Raw genomic sequence first — 17,500 nt, forward strand, 5'->3', positions numbered from 1 at the left:
TGAGGGATCAGGTAGAGATGAGGGATCAGATAGAGATGATTGGTCACCTATTGATAAGTAATCAGGTCATGCATGTTAATTTTGTCTTAGTATATTCCAGCATGTGCTGAAGCCATTTACTATTATTATTATTATTATTATTATTATTATTATTATTATTATTATTATTATTATTATATTAATATTATTATTATTTCACTCAATAAAAGAGAGAAAGTCATGGAATAAAACCACAGTGGGCAGCTGCAGTTCTTCCTGAATGCAGTCTAAGACAGTTTTCTACCCTGGCTGGGGGTTAAACAGGGCAGAATATACTTCTGTTACTGTTACCATAACAACCCCATTACACACAAACCTCAGTGTGTATGTGAGAATGAGACTGTAGTGGGTTTTAGGTGTGAATTTCTCACACATTGGAACAAAAGGAAAATAAAAAGCTAAATGCTGTAGTGTACAGGGTTATTCTCTCTCTCTCTCTCTCTCTCTCTCTCTCTCTCTCTCTCTCTCTCTCCAGACTGTGTGTAAATATAAACACCTCCCCATCGACACATTTGTAGCGCTCTGCTTTTTATTAACGAGAGACGCAAAGCAGTAATGAACTGTGAACACACCACTTCCTTTCTCTCTCCCTCCACACACACCTCCATCTGTCTCTCTCTCTCTCTCTCTCTCTCTCTCTCTCCCACACATCATTATTTTACACAGACATGCTTCCAAATTAACTCTGGCATCTTGCCGCTTGTTTTCCGTTGCTCCGTCTCTCACCACGTCAGTGAAAAAGCCAGACTAAATTAGCTTCATTTCTGTGTTGAATTCCTGGCGGTGTGATACCAAACGCAATTATCCCCATTTTTCCTCCCCGTAATTAAAACCGCTTTATTTAGCGGCTGATTTGGCCCGAGAGCCGGTTAGCTGTAATGCTGACTGACACTCCGCATGAGGCCCCACGTCTCGCATGGACCCAGAATCTCACAAGAGCTCAAAATCTCGCAAGAGCTCAGAATCTCACATAGACCCAGAATCTCGCATGGACCCAGAATCTCAATTCAATTCAGTTCATGTTAATTTGTATTGAGCTTTTAATAATGAACATTGATCAGCTTTACACAGATAATGTGGAGATAAAAATTATGTTCTTCATAAGTGTAAGTTTGTCCCTGATGAACAAGTCGGTGGAGACTGTGGTGAAGGAAAAACTCCCTGAGATGCAGAAGGAAGAAACCTTGAGAGGAACCAGACTCAAGAAGGAACCTCATCCTCATCTGGGTTCCACTGAATGTTCATTTATTACAGATAAACGATGTTGAGGTGCAGTGATGGAGAAACCCAGCCATTAGGGAGGCACAAGCCAGTGCATTCTTAGTGCCGGTCCCAAGCCCGGGTAAATGGGGAGGGTTGCGTTAGGAAGGGCATCCAGCATAAAACACGTGCCAAATCAAATATGCGGATCACAAATGAGAATTTCATACCGGATCGGTCGAGGTCCGGGTTAACAACGACCGCCACAGGTATCGTTAGCCGACAGGGTACCGTGGAAATTGGGCTACTGTTGGTCAAGGAGGAGAAGGAGAGGAGGAAGACGCCTACAGAGACGGCAGGAAAGGAGCAGTGTAGGAGAGTGGAGGTTCGGGTTGGTATTTTAAATGTTGGTACTATGACGGGTAAAGGGAGAGAGGTAGCTGATATGATGGAGAGGAGAAAGGTAGATATGTTGTGTGTTCAGGAGACCAAGTGGAAAGGGAGTAAGGCCAGGAACATTGGAGGTGGGTTTAAACTGTTTTATCATGGTGTGGATGGAAAGAGAAATGGTGTAGGGGTGATTCTGAAGGAAGAGTACAGTAAGAGTGTAGTGGAGGTGAAGAGAGTTTCTGATAGGGTGATGATCGTGAAGGTGGAAGTTGAAGGATGATGATAAATGTCATCAGTGCCTATGCTCCACAAGTTGGCTGTGAGATGGAGGAGAAGGAAAGATTCTGGAGTGAATTAGATGAAGTGGTAGATGGTGTACCTAGGAAAGAACGGTTAGTGATTGGGGCGGACTTTAATGGGCATGTGGGTGAAGGGAACAGAGGTGATGAGGAGGTGATGGGTAGGTATGGTTTTAAGGAGAGGAATGTGGAAGGGCAGATGGTGGTAGATTTTGCTAAAAGGATGGAAATGGCAGTGGTGAACACTTATTTTAAAAGAAGGAGGATCATAGGGTGACGATAAGAGTGGAGGAAGGTGCACACAGGTGGACTATGTGCTATGCAGGAGATGCAACCTGAAGGAGATTGGCGACTGTAAGGTGTTGGCAGGGGACAGTGTAGCTAGACAGCATAGGATGGTGGTCTGTAGGATGGTTTTGGAGGCGAGGATGAAGAGGAGGAGAGTGAGGACTGAAAGAAGAATAAGATGGTGGAAACTGAAGGAGGAAGAGTGTAGTGTGAGGTTCAGGGAAGAGGTCAGAGAGAGGCTCAGTGGTGTTAAGGAGGTGTTGGATGATTGGGCAACTACTGCAGGAGTGATGAGGGAGGCAGCTAGAAAAGTACTTGGTGTGACATCTGGAAATAGAAAGGAAGACAAGGAGACGTGGTGGTGGAATGAGGAAGTGCAGGAGAGCATAAGGAGACTGTGGTAACGAGTGGTAAGAAACACCTGCAGCTGATGAGACTAAGCATTGCACTCTGTTTCAGTTCGGCGATACCAGTAAGAGGAGAGAGACACCACCCTCGGGGAGAGACACCAAGCAGAGGCGGGTGGAAGGGTTTGCAAACTGTGACTGAAAGTAATTACAGGAACTTTTGCCTGTCTCTCTATCTTCCAGCACAGAACCAGCGGAATTTGTAGAGACAAGAAAGTGACTGTTGAGTGATCTGGTAGAGATGAGTGATCTGGTAGAGATGAGTGATCTGGTAGAGATGAGTGATCTGGTAGAGATGAGTGATCGGGTAGAGATGAGTGATCTGGTAGAGATGAGTGATCTGGTAGAGATGAGTGATCTGGTAGAGATGAGTAATCTGGTAGAGATGAGTGATCTGGGATATAGTAAGGAGGGGGCTTTTATAAAGATGAGGGATCAACCATTAATGAGGGATCTGATAGAGACAAGGAATCAACTAGTGAAGAGGGAGCGACTAATGAAAAGAAGCAACTGGTGAAGAGGGATCAACTGATGTTTAATCTAGTAGAGATGAGGGATCAGGTAGAGATGAGGGATCAGATAGAGATGATTGGTCACCTATTGATAAGTAATCAGGTCATGCATGTTAATTTTGTCTTAGTATATTCCAGCATGTGCTGAAGCCATTTACTATTATTATTATTATTATTATTATTATTATTATTATTATTATTATTATTATTATTATTAATATTATTATTATTTCACTCAATAAAGAGAGAAAGTCATGGAATAAAACCACAGTGGGCAGCTGCAGTTCTTCCTGAATGCAGTCTAAGACAGTTTTCTACCCTGGCTGGGGTTAAACAGGGCAGAATATACTTCTGTTACTGTTACCATAACAACCCATTACACACAAACCTCAGTGTGTATGTGAGAATGAGACTGTAGTGGGTTTTAGGTGTGAATTTCTCACACATTGGAACAAAAGGAAAATAAAAAGCTAAATGCTGTAGTGTACAGGGTTATTCTCTCTCTCTCTCTCTCTCTCTCTCTCCCTCAGACTGTGTGTAAATATAAACACCTCCCCATCGACACATTTGTAGCGCTCTGCTTTTTATTAACGAGAGACATAAAGCAGTAATGAACTGTGAACACACCACTTCCTTTCTCTCCCTCCACACACACCTCCATCTGTCTCTCTCTCTCTCTCTCTCTCTCTCTCTCTCCCACACATCATTATTTTACACAGACATGCTTCCAAATTAACTCTGGCATCTTGCCGCTTGTTTTCCGTTTGCTCCGTCTCTCACCACGTCAGTGAAAAAGCCAGACTAAATTAGCTTCATTTCTGTGTTGAATTCCTGGCGGTGTGATACCAAACGCAATTATCCCCATTTTCCTCCCGTAATTAAAACCGCTTTATTTAGCGGCTGATTTGGCCGAGAGCCGGTTAGCTGTAATGCTGACTGACACTCCGCATGAGGCCCCGTCTCGCATGGACCCAGAATCTCACAAGAGCTCAAAATCTCACATGGACCCAGAATCTCACATGGACCCAGAATCTCGCATGGACCCAGAATCTCGCATGGACCCAGAATCTCAATTCAATTCAGTTCATGTTAATTTGTATTGAGCTTTTAATAATGAACATTGATCAGCTTTACACAGATAATGTGGAGATAAAAATTATGTTCTTCATAAGTGTAAGTTTGTCCCTGATGAACAAGTCGGTGGAGACTGTGGTGAAGGAAAAACTCCCTGAGATGCAGAAGGAAGAAACCTTGAGAGGAACCAGACTCAAGAGGGAACCTCATCCTCATCTGGGTTCCACCAAATGTCCATTTATTACAGATAAACGATGTTGAGGTGCAGTGATGGAGATCAGAGCAAACTGTAGTCCTGAGTCACTGTAGCAGACTGTTGATATTAACTACAGTCCAAATCCATCCTCAAAGCTCCTGATCTTACTCAGAGTCACGCATGGACCCAGAGTGACATAAACTTAATGTTTCGCATAAAGGCCCATGTCTTGCAGGAACTTGGTGTCTCACATAAATCCAACATCTCGCATGAACTTGGTGTCTCACATGAGTGATGAACTCCTCTGTCCTGAAACGCTTTGACTTTTTACTTTAGACTCTAAAGCACTAACACTGAAAACTCCTTCCATTCTCACTACATCTTACAACCAGAAACTTCACAGAATCAACGCACAGTGGACCCGATATAATACAATCCTGCACTACTGTCACAGAGACCTCATCACCACCTGACCACAGAGACCTCATCACCACCTGACCACAGAGACCTCATCACCACCTGACCACAGAGACCTCATCACCACCTGACCAGAGACCTCATCACCACCTGACCAGATACCTCATCACCACCTGACCACAGAGACCTCATCACCACCTGACCAGAGACCTCATCACCACCTGACCAGATACCTCATCACCACCTGACCACAGAGACCTCATCACCACCTGACCAGAGACCTCATCACCACCTGACCACAGAGACCTCATCACCACCTGACCAGAGACCTCATCACCACCTGACCAGAGACCTCATCACCACCTGACCACAGAGACCTCATCACCACCTGACCAGAGACCTCATCACCACCTGACCAGATACCTCATCACCACCTGACCAGAGAGACACCATCACCACCTGACCAAAGACATCACCACCTGACCACAGAGACCTCATCACCACCTGACCAGAGACCTCATCACCACCTGACCACAGAGACCTCATCACCACCTGACCAGAGACCTCATCACCACCTGACCAGAGACCTCATCACCACCTGACCAGAGACACCATCACCACCTGACCACAGAGACCTCATCACCACCTGACCAGAGACCTCATCACGGCCCAGAGCTCAGAGCAGCATGGAGTAACAGACCAAAGAAACAGAAACTAATCATCATAACGTTAGTCTCTCTCTCTCTCTCTCTCTCTCTCTCTCTTTCCTTTCCTCTACCCCCGTCTCCCTCATCATGTCTCTCTCTTGTTCTATCTTTATCAGCCGATAGTCGATTAAAAGCGTTTGAAACCCTGTGGCCTTTGTGTTTAATCGAGATTTGGACCCGAGCCGATGAGCCACTGCACGCTGTTACCACGGCGCTCTCTCTAATAGCTTCCCTTTGGTTATCGCTAACGACCAGCGTGGCTAATGGACTGCACAGAGCTGAGAGAGGAGTGGGGTAGTGAGAGGGAGGGGGGAAAGAGAGAGGGAGGGGGAGGGAAAGAGAGGGAGAGAAAGAGTGAGAGAGAGAGAGAGAGAGAGAGAGAGGGAGGGGAGAGAGAGAGAGAGAGAGAGAGGGAGAGAGAGAGAGAGAGAGAGAGAGAGAGAGAGAGAGAGAAAGAGAGTTAGATTTCACAAAAGTGTGCGCTAAAATAACCATAATTCAGTTCACTTAGTGACAGGAAGGTAATCTAACTGTCACTACTCGATCCGTATTTATAGTTTTATCAACTTCATCCAAAAATGTGTATTTATATCTGGGGGAGGATCAGTATGGTTTAGGTGGGGTAGTATGGATCGGGGAGGATCAGTACGGATCGGGGAGGATCAGTACGGATCGGGGAGGATCAGTACGGATCAGGGAGGATCAGTACGGATCGGGTGGTGTAGTATGGATCAGGGAGGATCAGTATGGATCGGGGAGGAACAGTATGGATCGGGAGGAACAGTACGGATCGGGAGGAACAGTATGGATCGGGGAGGATCAGTACGGATCGGGGAGGAACAGTACGGATCAGGGAGGATCAGTACGGATCGGGGAGGATCAGTACGGATCGGGAGGATCAGTACGGATCGGGGAGGATCAGTACGGATCGGGGAGGATCAGTACGGATCGGGGAGGAACAGTACGGATCGGGGAGGATCAGTACGGATCGAGGAGCTAGCATCAGGCAGCTACAACCTAGCAAATTTAATAGCAAACAAAAACTGTTAAGGACTCCCAGACAAAAAGCTGTCAATCAAGTGAGCTCATTAGAATATTAGGCCACTCCCACATTGCTAGTTTCAGTGTCAGTGTTGCAGATCTGCAGCTCAGGATTTTTGACCAGATGCTGATTAATGTTGATCAGACACTCAGATCTGATGTTCTATAAACTTTTTAAGAGGACAATATCAAATTTTAGCTTATTATGAATAATTCATATTTTTAATAAAAATAAGACACAGGTGGAGGTGAGACGTATTTCTGAGTCCTGTCTCCCATCCAGACGTCTCCATATCCTTGAAGTCTTTAAAGTGTGTGTGTGTGTGCGTGTGTGTGTGTGTGTGAGTGTGTGAGTGTGTATGTGTGTGTGTGTGTGTGAGTGTGTGTGTGTGTGTGTGTGAGTGTGTATGTGTGTGTGTGAGTGTGTGTGTGTGTGTGTGTGCGTGTGTGTGTGTGTGTGTGTGCGTGTGTGCGTGTGTGTGTGAGTGTGTGTGTGTGTGCGTGTGTGTGTGTGTGTGTGTGAGATTGTGCGCGTGTGTGTGTGTGTGTGTGTGTGTGTGTGTGTGTGTGTGTGTGAGTGTGTGTGAGAGTGTGTGTTCATCAGGAGATTTCAGGTCTAACGGCGCTTTTTTACGACATCACTCTCCGGGTTGTGGTTCGAGACGAGAGCAGAAAGTCAGGGATGAAAAATCCTTTTAATTTTCTCGCTGTGAAACTTCCTGAGGTGATGATGCACATCAATCCCACCCTGCTCTCTCTCTTTCTCTCTCTCTCCGTTAATGGTGGGCCGACGCCGTTTTCTTCTCCTCTTTCTTCTCCCCCCCTCTTCGCCCCGTAGCGCTCGCCGGCTCATTTGATTTTGGGTCTAATCACCGTCTCTGAGCAGCGACTCGTCTCTCTTTCCTCCCACTGAGACGCTGTTCAATCAAATCCCCCGAAAAATAGAAATGGTGACGCGTCTCCATCAGACTGTGCCGCAGGACCAGGACACACGTCATGACATCATCAAAATCTACCCTCTTTAATGTCCCTCTTTTTCTGTCTCACTGTCTCCTTTTATCCTGTTGTCTCCCAATGTCCCTGTCTCATGGTCTCCTTTCTCCCTTTCTTGTTTATCCATTCCTCTCCCACTATCGGTCTCTGTCTCACTGTCTCCTGGTTTCTCTTTCTGTCTCATTTGTTATCTCTCACTAGGTGTGTTTACATGGAGCATGTAATTAGTGTAAAAGTCTGAATGAAAATGCTCCATGTAAACACCTCAGTGGGAAAAAATGACCAAACTGAAGGAAATTGTAAAGGGTTGGGGAGGTATGGGATAAACCGCTCTATAAACCGAACAAAGTTCAAATCTGCCTTGTTGAACAGATTACTGCCATTAATTAGACCCATTCTAAACACGCTTCCCCAAATCTCGTGCGATTTCGGAAGCTTCCTGTTCGCCTGCCATCCGTATCAGATCTCGTATTTTTTACTGTGCTCTTGAGAACACGGTTTTCTGAGCAGCGTCCGAGTTTGTATAAAACAAGCGCGACATGCATAATCAGAGGAATTCGATTCTGATGGTCAAACATGTGAATCACCGCCGACTCATGCAAAAGATTCATTTCCATTCAAGGTCACTAAATTCCAGCACAGGTCCTCACTACATCCACACGCTTCTGCTTTTCAGAGGATGGAGAAGCAAAATTCAGATGCTCCTTAGAGATGCACAGAAACCAAAAAGCTCAGCTTCCTGCACTCGTCTTCTCCTCATATCTTCCAGCAGTAGTATGTCTACAAATTCACACTGTTGCTAACGAGAAACGCTACATAAAAATAGTGTGCAGGAATAAAAGCTGGCAAACAGAACACAGGCTAATGTGTGCACCGGTACACGAACACACCATGACGGATTAGAGAACGTCTCATGTAAACACCATGTCGGATTAGAGAACGTCTCATGTAAACACCATGACGGATTAGAGAACGTCTCATGTAAACACCATGTCGGATTAGAGAACGTCTCATGTAAACACCATGACGGATTAGAGAACGTTTCATGTAAACACCATGACGGATTAGAGAACGTCTCATGTAAACACCATGACGGATTAGAGAACGTCTCATGTAAACACCATGTCGGATTAGAGAACGTCTCATGTAAACACCATGACGGATTAGAGAACGTTTCATGTAAACACCATGTCGGATTAGAGAACGTCTCATGTAAACACCATGACGGATTAGAGAACGTTTCATGTAAACACCATGACGGATTAGAGAACGTCTCATGTAAACACCATGTCGGATTAGAGAACGTCTCATGTAAACACCATGTCGGATTAGAGAACGTCTCATGTAAACACCATGTCGGATTAGAGAACGTCTCATGTAAACACCATGACGGATTAGAGAACGTCTCATGTAAACACCATGTCTGATTAGAGAACGTTTCATGTAAACACCATGATGGATTAGAGAATGTCTCATGTAAACACCATGTCGGATTAGAGAACGTCTCATGTAAACACCATGACGGATTAGAGAACGCTCATGTAAACACCATGACGGATTAGAGAACGCTCATGTAAACACCATGTCGGATTAGAGAACGCCTCATGTAAACACCATGACGGATTAGAGAACGCTCATGTAAACACCATGTCGGATTAGAGAACGTCTCATGTAAACACCATGTCGGATTAGAGAACGCCTCATGTAAACACCATGTCGGATTAGAGAACGCCTCATGTAAACACCATGACGGATTAGAGAACGCCTCATGTAAACACCATGATGGATTAGAGAACGTCTCATGTAAACACCATGACGGATTAGAGAACGCTCATGTAAACACCATGACGGATTAGAGAACGCCTCATGTAAACACCATGTCGGATTAGAGAACGCGTCTCATGTAAACACCATGTCGGATTAGAGAACGTTTCATGTAAACACCATGTCGGATTAGAGAACGCCTCATGTAAACACCATGTCGGATTAGAGAACGTCTCATGTAAACACCATGTCGGATTAGAGAACGTCTCATGTAAACACCATGACGGATTAGAGAACGTTTCATGTAAACACCATGATGGATTAGAGAACGTCTCATGTAAACACCATGACGGATTAGAGAACGTTTCATGTAAACACCATGACGGATTAGAGAACGTCTCATGTAAACACCATGTCGGATTAGAGAACGTCTCATGTAAACACCATGTCGGATTAGAGAACGTCTCATGTAAACACCATGTCGGATTAGAGAACGTCTCATGTAAACACCATGTCGGATTAGAGAACGTCTCATGTAAACACCATGTCGGATTAGAGAACGTCTCATGTAAACACCATGACGGATTAGAGAACGTCTCATGTAAACACCATGACGGATTAGAATGGAAATAAAGTGCACATGTAAACGTGGCTACCCTCTTTTATCTTCCTTTCTGTATCTCTTTCATTTTTCTGTCTCTCTTCATTTCTCTCTCACTTTGTCTCACTTTTTCAGTTTCTCTTTCTGTCTCATTGGTCTTTTTTCTGCCCTGTTCTCTCACACTGTTTCTCTTTCTCAATGTCTCTCTTTAAATTTCTGTCTCAGCCTCACTGTATCCTTTTTTGTATCTCTTCCATTTTCTCCAACATTCCATGTCTCTGTGTCTCATTCCTCTGAATCCCTTTTCTATTTGTCTCCCAATGTCTCGCTCTCACTGTCTCTTCTTATTGTCTCCTTTTCAGTTTCTCTTTCTGTCTCATTTGTTCTCTCTCTTTCTCCATCACTGCCTTTCTGTGTCTGTTTCTTTTTCTGTCCTTCTGACCTGTCGTTTCTCTTTGTCCTTCTCATTGTCTCTCCATTCTCTCTTGCTCTTTCTCTCTCTCTCTCTCTCTCTCTGTCTGTCTCTCAATGTCTCTCTCTCTCTCTCTCTCTGTCTCTGTCTCTCTCTCTCTCTCTCTCTCTCTCTGTCTGTCTGTCTCCTCAATGTCTCTCTCAGTCTGTAACCTTTTTATCATTCTGGATATTTTCTTGTCTCTCTCTTTTTCAGAGTAATCTATATCTCTTTCTTTCTTTCTGCATCTGCAATTTTTTCCCTCGCTCTGTTTATCGCTTCATCTTGTGGCAGGACGTTTATTTTCTCTCTCACGCTGAGAAGTGAGACACAAAGCGCCGCTGTCTCAACCATAAAAAACTAAAAACCCCACTGGTGGAAAACTCAGTGGGTTCAGCTTTCTCTCTTTCCTGTATCTCACTCGCTTTTTTCTTTCTGCGGTTGGTGTGTGTGTGTGTGTGTGTGTGTGTGTGTGGTTTTCAGATCGTGCTCGCTGATTGGGAGATCGATTTACAGCACAGTGCAAAAGTAATGGCACTAACGAGGCACTCGAGCTAACGGAAAAAAGAAAAGATTCAAGATCCATCGTAGGCTGCAGAGCAAACGCCCTCGTTCACTCGTCCCCTTTCATTAACGGCAAATCTGATCACTGTGTTTTGTTTTCATGCCATGAAGGTGAAGTTTTCAGGGGGTGTCGGTGAGATCAGACAGCCACAGTGATACCTTCATCAAAGAGCAACGTTGCCACACCGATCAACAACTGAACGTGATGCATTCATCGTTCATCGTCCAATCAGATCTGTTCATCATTTATCATTCAATTAGATCTGATAAATGTTAATTGTCCAATCAGATCTATTTATAATTTATCATTCAATCACATCTGTTCATTGTCCAATCAGATTTGTGTATCGTTTTTTGTCAATTTGTTCATCGTCCAAGCTGTTCATCGTTTACTGTCCAATCAGATCTGATCATCGTTCATCATCCATCATCAGATCTGTAACCCACTCAAACATCAAACCCACTGCCATATATTACTTTCCCATCATATGATTCTGAAAGGTCATTTCTTTTTTCCATCCAGAGATCATCAGATCTTCAGTCAGATCACCATCCAATCTGTAATACTGTAATACCACCAAAATGCACTTTATGGCAATCCCACAATCCTGTCCAACAGATTATTGAAAACACACGGAATCCATAAAGATCGTGAGAGAATTCACTTCTTCATCACTCTGTGTCTGTAAACTGAGTGGGTGGGGCCAGCATTCATTCGCCTGTCAATCACACAGACAATAGCCAATCATGTGCATATAAGGTGTAAAAAAGTGTGTAAAAAGTTTATGATGTGAGTGTAAATGTAATGATGCGATACAATATGTGGTACAGTGTGTTGTGTTAAAATGCACAACAATATGCATGCTAACATGTTTTACGATGTGTTACAATGATTGTGTTACAATGTTAAAATGTGTGTTACAATGTGTTATGATGTGTGTTACAATGTATGATGTGTGTGTTAACATATTACTATGCGTGCGTTAAAATGTTACTGTGTTACAAATGTATGTGTTATGAGCTGTGTGTTACAACGTGTGCATTACAATGTGTTACGTTGTGTGTGGTGTGTGTGTGTATGGAGTGTGGTATGGTGAAGTGGCGTGATGGGAATTCGTTAGCTCTGTTGATGAAGAGCTGTGAGGATGAGGATGAGGATGTTGATATTTTCCAGCTCTATCTGACTGAAAGGAAGGTTAATGAAGACTACTGAAGCAAAGGAAGAAAAAATAAATCAGTCCAATTAGCAGTGTTTCTTTTTCACTAAAGCCAAACATTCCCATGAGGACACGCCTCATCCCTGGTCCCTGGAGAAAGATGAGACGAGAGAGAGAGAGAGAGAGAGAGAGAGAGAGAGAGAGAGGAAATGTCCTTTCTGCTCGGCTCTGGCAGCGAACGCAGCGCTCTGATTTGTGGAGCCCTGAGGGGATGCGGATGAAACACGGCCCCATCTGTCACACGGGGAATTGAACACGGCCTGTTACAGTAAAGTGTATTTGCATCCTCGAACTGCTTTATTACTGAGCCAGCTGAGGCCTCAGAGACCCGAGCGTAACTCACACACACCTTTAAACAGATCTGACTCGGGATCAAGGGGAGGGACAGAGGGGGGCAATGACGGACGAGGGGGTTTCTGGGTGGGGGCATCAACAACAAGACAGGTCTCTCTTTGACGTCTCTCTCTGGGGTTATTGAGTGAGACAGGACAGAAGCAGAAAAGAAACCAAGAAGGAAATCAGGAAGGAAAAACATACACACACACACACACACACACACACACACACACACAGTCATTCTTCTCTCTCTATTATTCTCTCTCTTTATATATAAACACACACACACACACACATGTAGGTTCTACCCTGATTGTCTCATGCTTTTCTCTCTCTTTTGAGCCCCAGCAGGGACTCAACCTACATATCTGAATTTGCAATCCAACGTGTTATACACCACAAAGCTTTTATGATAGGAAAAGGATTTAAACCTTTGTTCATGGAGCTACAATCCACCGCCTAGCCCTCGGCCATCCTACCTGTGACAATCACGCGCTGATTTTTCTCAACTAACCATAAAGACATTGGCACCCTTTACCTAGTATTTGGTGCCTGAGCGGAACAGTGTCACTAATCTTCTACTAGACTTTTTAGTGAAACAGAAACAGGCTGAACATCTTCCAACCCATATACAGGTACAGACCCTTTATCAACACCTCTCCTAGTGCTTACTCGCCGACTCTTACTCATAATCTCAGTGAGTCAAAACCAAGTCACGACATGGTATAATGTGTGCATGTTGTGTGTATGTGTTATAATGTATTCATGTCTTTGATGTGTATAAGATCTTATAATAAGTGTTTCATGTGTTATTGTGTGTATAATCATGTTACAATCTTGTAATGTGTGTATGATGTATAATGTGTGTATTATGTATAATATGTGTGTGATGTGTATATGACGTGTGTATGATGTATAATGTGTGTATGATGTATAATGTGTGTATGACGTATGATTCGTGTGTGATGTGTGTATGACGTGTGTATGATGTATAATGTGTGTATGTTGTATGATTCGTGTGTGTGATGTGTATGATGTATGATTCGTGTGTGTGATGTGTATATGACGTGTATGATGTATATATGTGTGTATGATGTATAATGTGTATGATGTATATGATGTATAATGTGTGTATGTATGATGTATAATGTGTATATGATGTATATGATGTATAATGTGTATATGATGTGTGTATACGTGTGTATGATGTATAATGTATGATGTATGATATATGATTCGTGTGTGTGTGTGTATGTGTGTATGATGTATAATGTGTATGATGTATGATGTGTGTATATGATGTGTGTATAGCGTGTGTATGATGTATAATGTGTATGATATATGATTCGTGTGTGATGTGTGTATATGATGTATAATGTGTATGATGTATGATTCATGTATATGATGTGTGTATAGCGTGTGTATGATGTGTATATGATGTATGATTATGTGTGATGTGTGTATGATGTATAATGTGTGTATGATGTATGATTCGTGTATATGATGTGTGTATGTGTGTATGATGTATAATGTGTGTATGATGTATATGATGTGTGTGTATGATGTATAATGTGTGTATGATATATGATTCGTGTGTGTGATGTGTATGATGTATAATGTGTGTATGATGTATGATTCGTGTATATGATGTGTGTATGACGTGTGTATGATGTATAATGTGTGTATGATGTATGATTCGTGTGTGATGTGTGTATGACATGCCCCTCTCCCACCCCTTGGCTACGTGCCTTCTGTTCGGATTTAACCTTGAGATGTAACACGATGTGAAGTCCCTTAACGTCTCGTGTCCTTAAATCAGCAGGAAGTGCCTCAGTGGGACGCCTAATCACCGCGCCAAATTGCTAATTTCATTTCTGCATGTCTCGTCCCCGCTCGCCGTTAAACTCCATTACTCAACGACAGCCTTTTAATGTTGCTTCCCCCCAGAGGTGCTGCATTAAAATGGAATAACTCGCCATGTAAATGAAAACAAAAACCATTACTTTTCCACTGCACCCCACATCCTCCTCCTCTACCTCCACCTCCTCCTCCTTCACCCACAACCTCATTTCCTCCTCCCTCGCTCCTCTTTTCCTTCTTCATCCAGGGAAATGGAAGCTAATTGTCAGTCCATCTGGTGCGGTAATGAAGTTGGCCCGGCATTCGGACGCATGTGACGCTCCTTCAGATCGCTTCCAGGATGAGGAACATGACGTGTGTGTATCAGCAGCGTGTCAGCACTCTGTAATGCAACGTCCAATATATACTCTGTGTTCATGCTAGCATGCGACAAGGCGTGCATGGTGCTAGTGGGCGTGGCCTGTTCACTACAGTGCTAAACAAACAGAAGTCGCTGTTACGGGATTATATATCAGGTGTCCACACAACAAAATAATATGGTATTCAATACGATACTATACAATACCAAACGATACTATTAGATACAATACTATTCAATACAATACGATACTATTTAATACGATACAATATGACACAATACAATACAATATGATACTATTTGATATAATACTATTCAATACGATACTATACAATATCATACAAAACAATACTATTTAATACAATACTTATCGATATGATATAAAATACAATCTCATACCAAATGCTACATCATGACACAATGCAATATTGTACGATACGATATATTTTACTACCCAAAACTGTACAATATTATTTGTTAAAATAGTTCACGATTTTGTACACTACAATACAATGCAATATTATACAATATGGAATAATTTACAGAATAAATTATACTATACGATATATGTTACTACACAATATGCTATCGTATGATACTATTTACTATTTAATGTAATATAATACTTTACAATGGAATGTTAAACAAAACATTAAGAAAAATTTTAACTATATATGAATATATATATGATGTGGTTTTACAATACAAAAGTATACTTATAATGCGAACTATGCGATACAGCACTTTATGAAGCCGTATCGCTATACTATACAAATGAATATAAATACTATGTCTCTATATGATACGATAATGTACAATACTATATGTTACAAATGAAACGATACAATACATTGGAATATTATGATACGACTTTTGTTACTATATAATGATATACTATACAGTATAAACGCTACTGTACAATATGATATACATTACGATGATTACGATATGATATTGCACAATACGCTACGATCTGCTATTGTACAATACTATACAGTACAATATTGTACGATACGATATAAAACAATATGATATTGTATGATATATTACGATACGATATTTTACAATACTACACAAAACTGTACAATACGATGTAATACTGCACAATTCTAAAGTATATGATATCAGACAATACGTACGATGATGTACAATACGACACATTATGAAACTGTACACTACTATACCACTTTGTTACCACATGATACGTGGTATATGCTATATGATGTTTTACTGTAATAAACAGCTACACGTTTTAAATGATACAATACACCATATGATATAAATTAATAAGATGGATGGTATTTTAAATCATAATTTAATGAATTAATTACGCATTGATTTAATTGATGTCGTTGTGGACAAAGACGTCTGCTAAATGCCACAAATGTATATTTTATGACCCAAACAAATGCAATGACTTGCTGAATATTGTCTGATTGATACGTGACTAGCCTAGTGCTAGCTTACGAATGCCAAAGACACTTTATACTACCTAAAACTCATCTGGCAATGATCTAACATCAGACTTCACCTAAGTCTAGCATGCTAATCCATGCTAAACATAATTCATGAAGTAAAAACGATGCTAATACCAATGTTTATATGTATGAAACATTTATAAGTAATGCTAATAAAAAAATGCTAACATGGTCCAGCCACATATATTTTCTACTTACTATCTCCGATGAAGTATTTCCAGCCAGAAAGTTAGCACGGTGTCTCCATGGCATCGTGTGTGTTATTAGCGAGACAGGTTAGCATGCTAAGAGGTGAAGTGGGTGCTAACGGCAGGTTTAACCTCCCCGTAGAGGTAGCACCTGTGTGCTGCAGGTTTGCGTGAAGACGTCCAGCTACATGGAGGTTTTCATTATGACTAGCGTGTTTCAGCACAGCTAGCGCACTCAGAGTGTATTAATAACTCAGCAGGACGACATCGAGCCTCAAACATAGACAATCTGTCTCTGAAATTCTCTCCGTCCAACATTCGTCTGCCTCAAACATGAACAGGAACACCTTCATCTGCTACAGGAATTGCACTAAACACACACTCAACATGCTAATTACCACAAATCACAAACTCTGAAGTCTGAAGTAAAAATGTAATGCAGTAAACAGCAGGCCACTTTGCTAAACCAAGTTAAAATTAACATTCATGCCTGAAATATTAGCATATAGCTTTGACAGCAATGCTAAGAGAAAAAGCTACAAAGTTTCTAAAATATTTACGATGATAACCATATTCCCATTTTACAAACAAAGTCAATATTGCTAGCAGAACACAGCCCAGATTTCTCAAAGGTGGAGGGTCCTCATTAGCCAGCAGCTCATCAGTGACGTGATGAACATGATTAACGTTTTTTATTTAGAAAAATATATAAATCTTTATTTAGAATCGAACTACGCCTACCAAAGCTAGCATTGTTAAACAGCAGCCCACAATAGCTAATGCTAAAAGTAGAGCATCACTAACGCTGGAATCAAATAGATGTAGCATTAGCAAAAATAGTGTGCATGAGGTGAAATTAGCATGGTAATTTTGCCAATCAGAATTACGCTAACAAACATTACATTGGTAGGTACTGAAATAGCTGCATCCTTGCTAGCATGTTGTTAGCCACTGGTTATTAAAATGGCAACAGCTGACAACTGCTAGCAGCGTATTTAATCAAAACATCTGCGCTAAGGATGAGGGTCCAAATGTTTCGCAAAGGGTACTGCATGATTAGTAAAAGGTTACCTAGCAACATGTTAACCACGAACCAGGATTTGTGTGAAATAAAACTAAT

General features: G+C 42.0%; 1 protein-coding gene and 1 long non-coding RNA gene across 2 annotated transcripts in view; one reads left to right on the top strand and one right to left on the bottom strand.

The window, feature by feature from the left end:
* Positions 1 to 17,500, bottom strand: part of fbrsl1 (fibrosin-like 1) — a 242,858-nt gene that overhangs the window by 160,402 nt on the left and 64,956 nt on the right.
* LOC124380463 lies at positions 5,406 to 12,974 on the top strand. Its single transcript, XR_006924680.1, has 2 exons — positions 5,406 to 5,550; positions 10,863 to 12,974. It is a non-coding gene; the product is annotated as an uncharacterized LOC124380463 (long non-coding RNA).

The sequence above is a fragment of the Silurus meridionalis genome, chromosome 27, assembly GCF_014805685.1.
Source record: "Silurus meridionalis isolate SWU-2019-XX chromosome 27, ASM1480568v1, whole genome shotgun sequence".
In the NCBI taxonomy this organism is placed as follows: Eukaryota; Metazoa; Chordata; class Actinopteri; order Siluriformes; family Siluridae; genus Silurus; species Silurus meridionalis.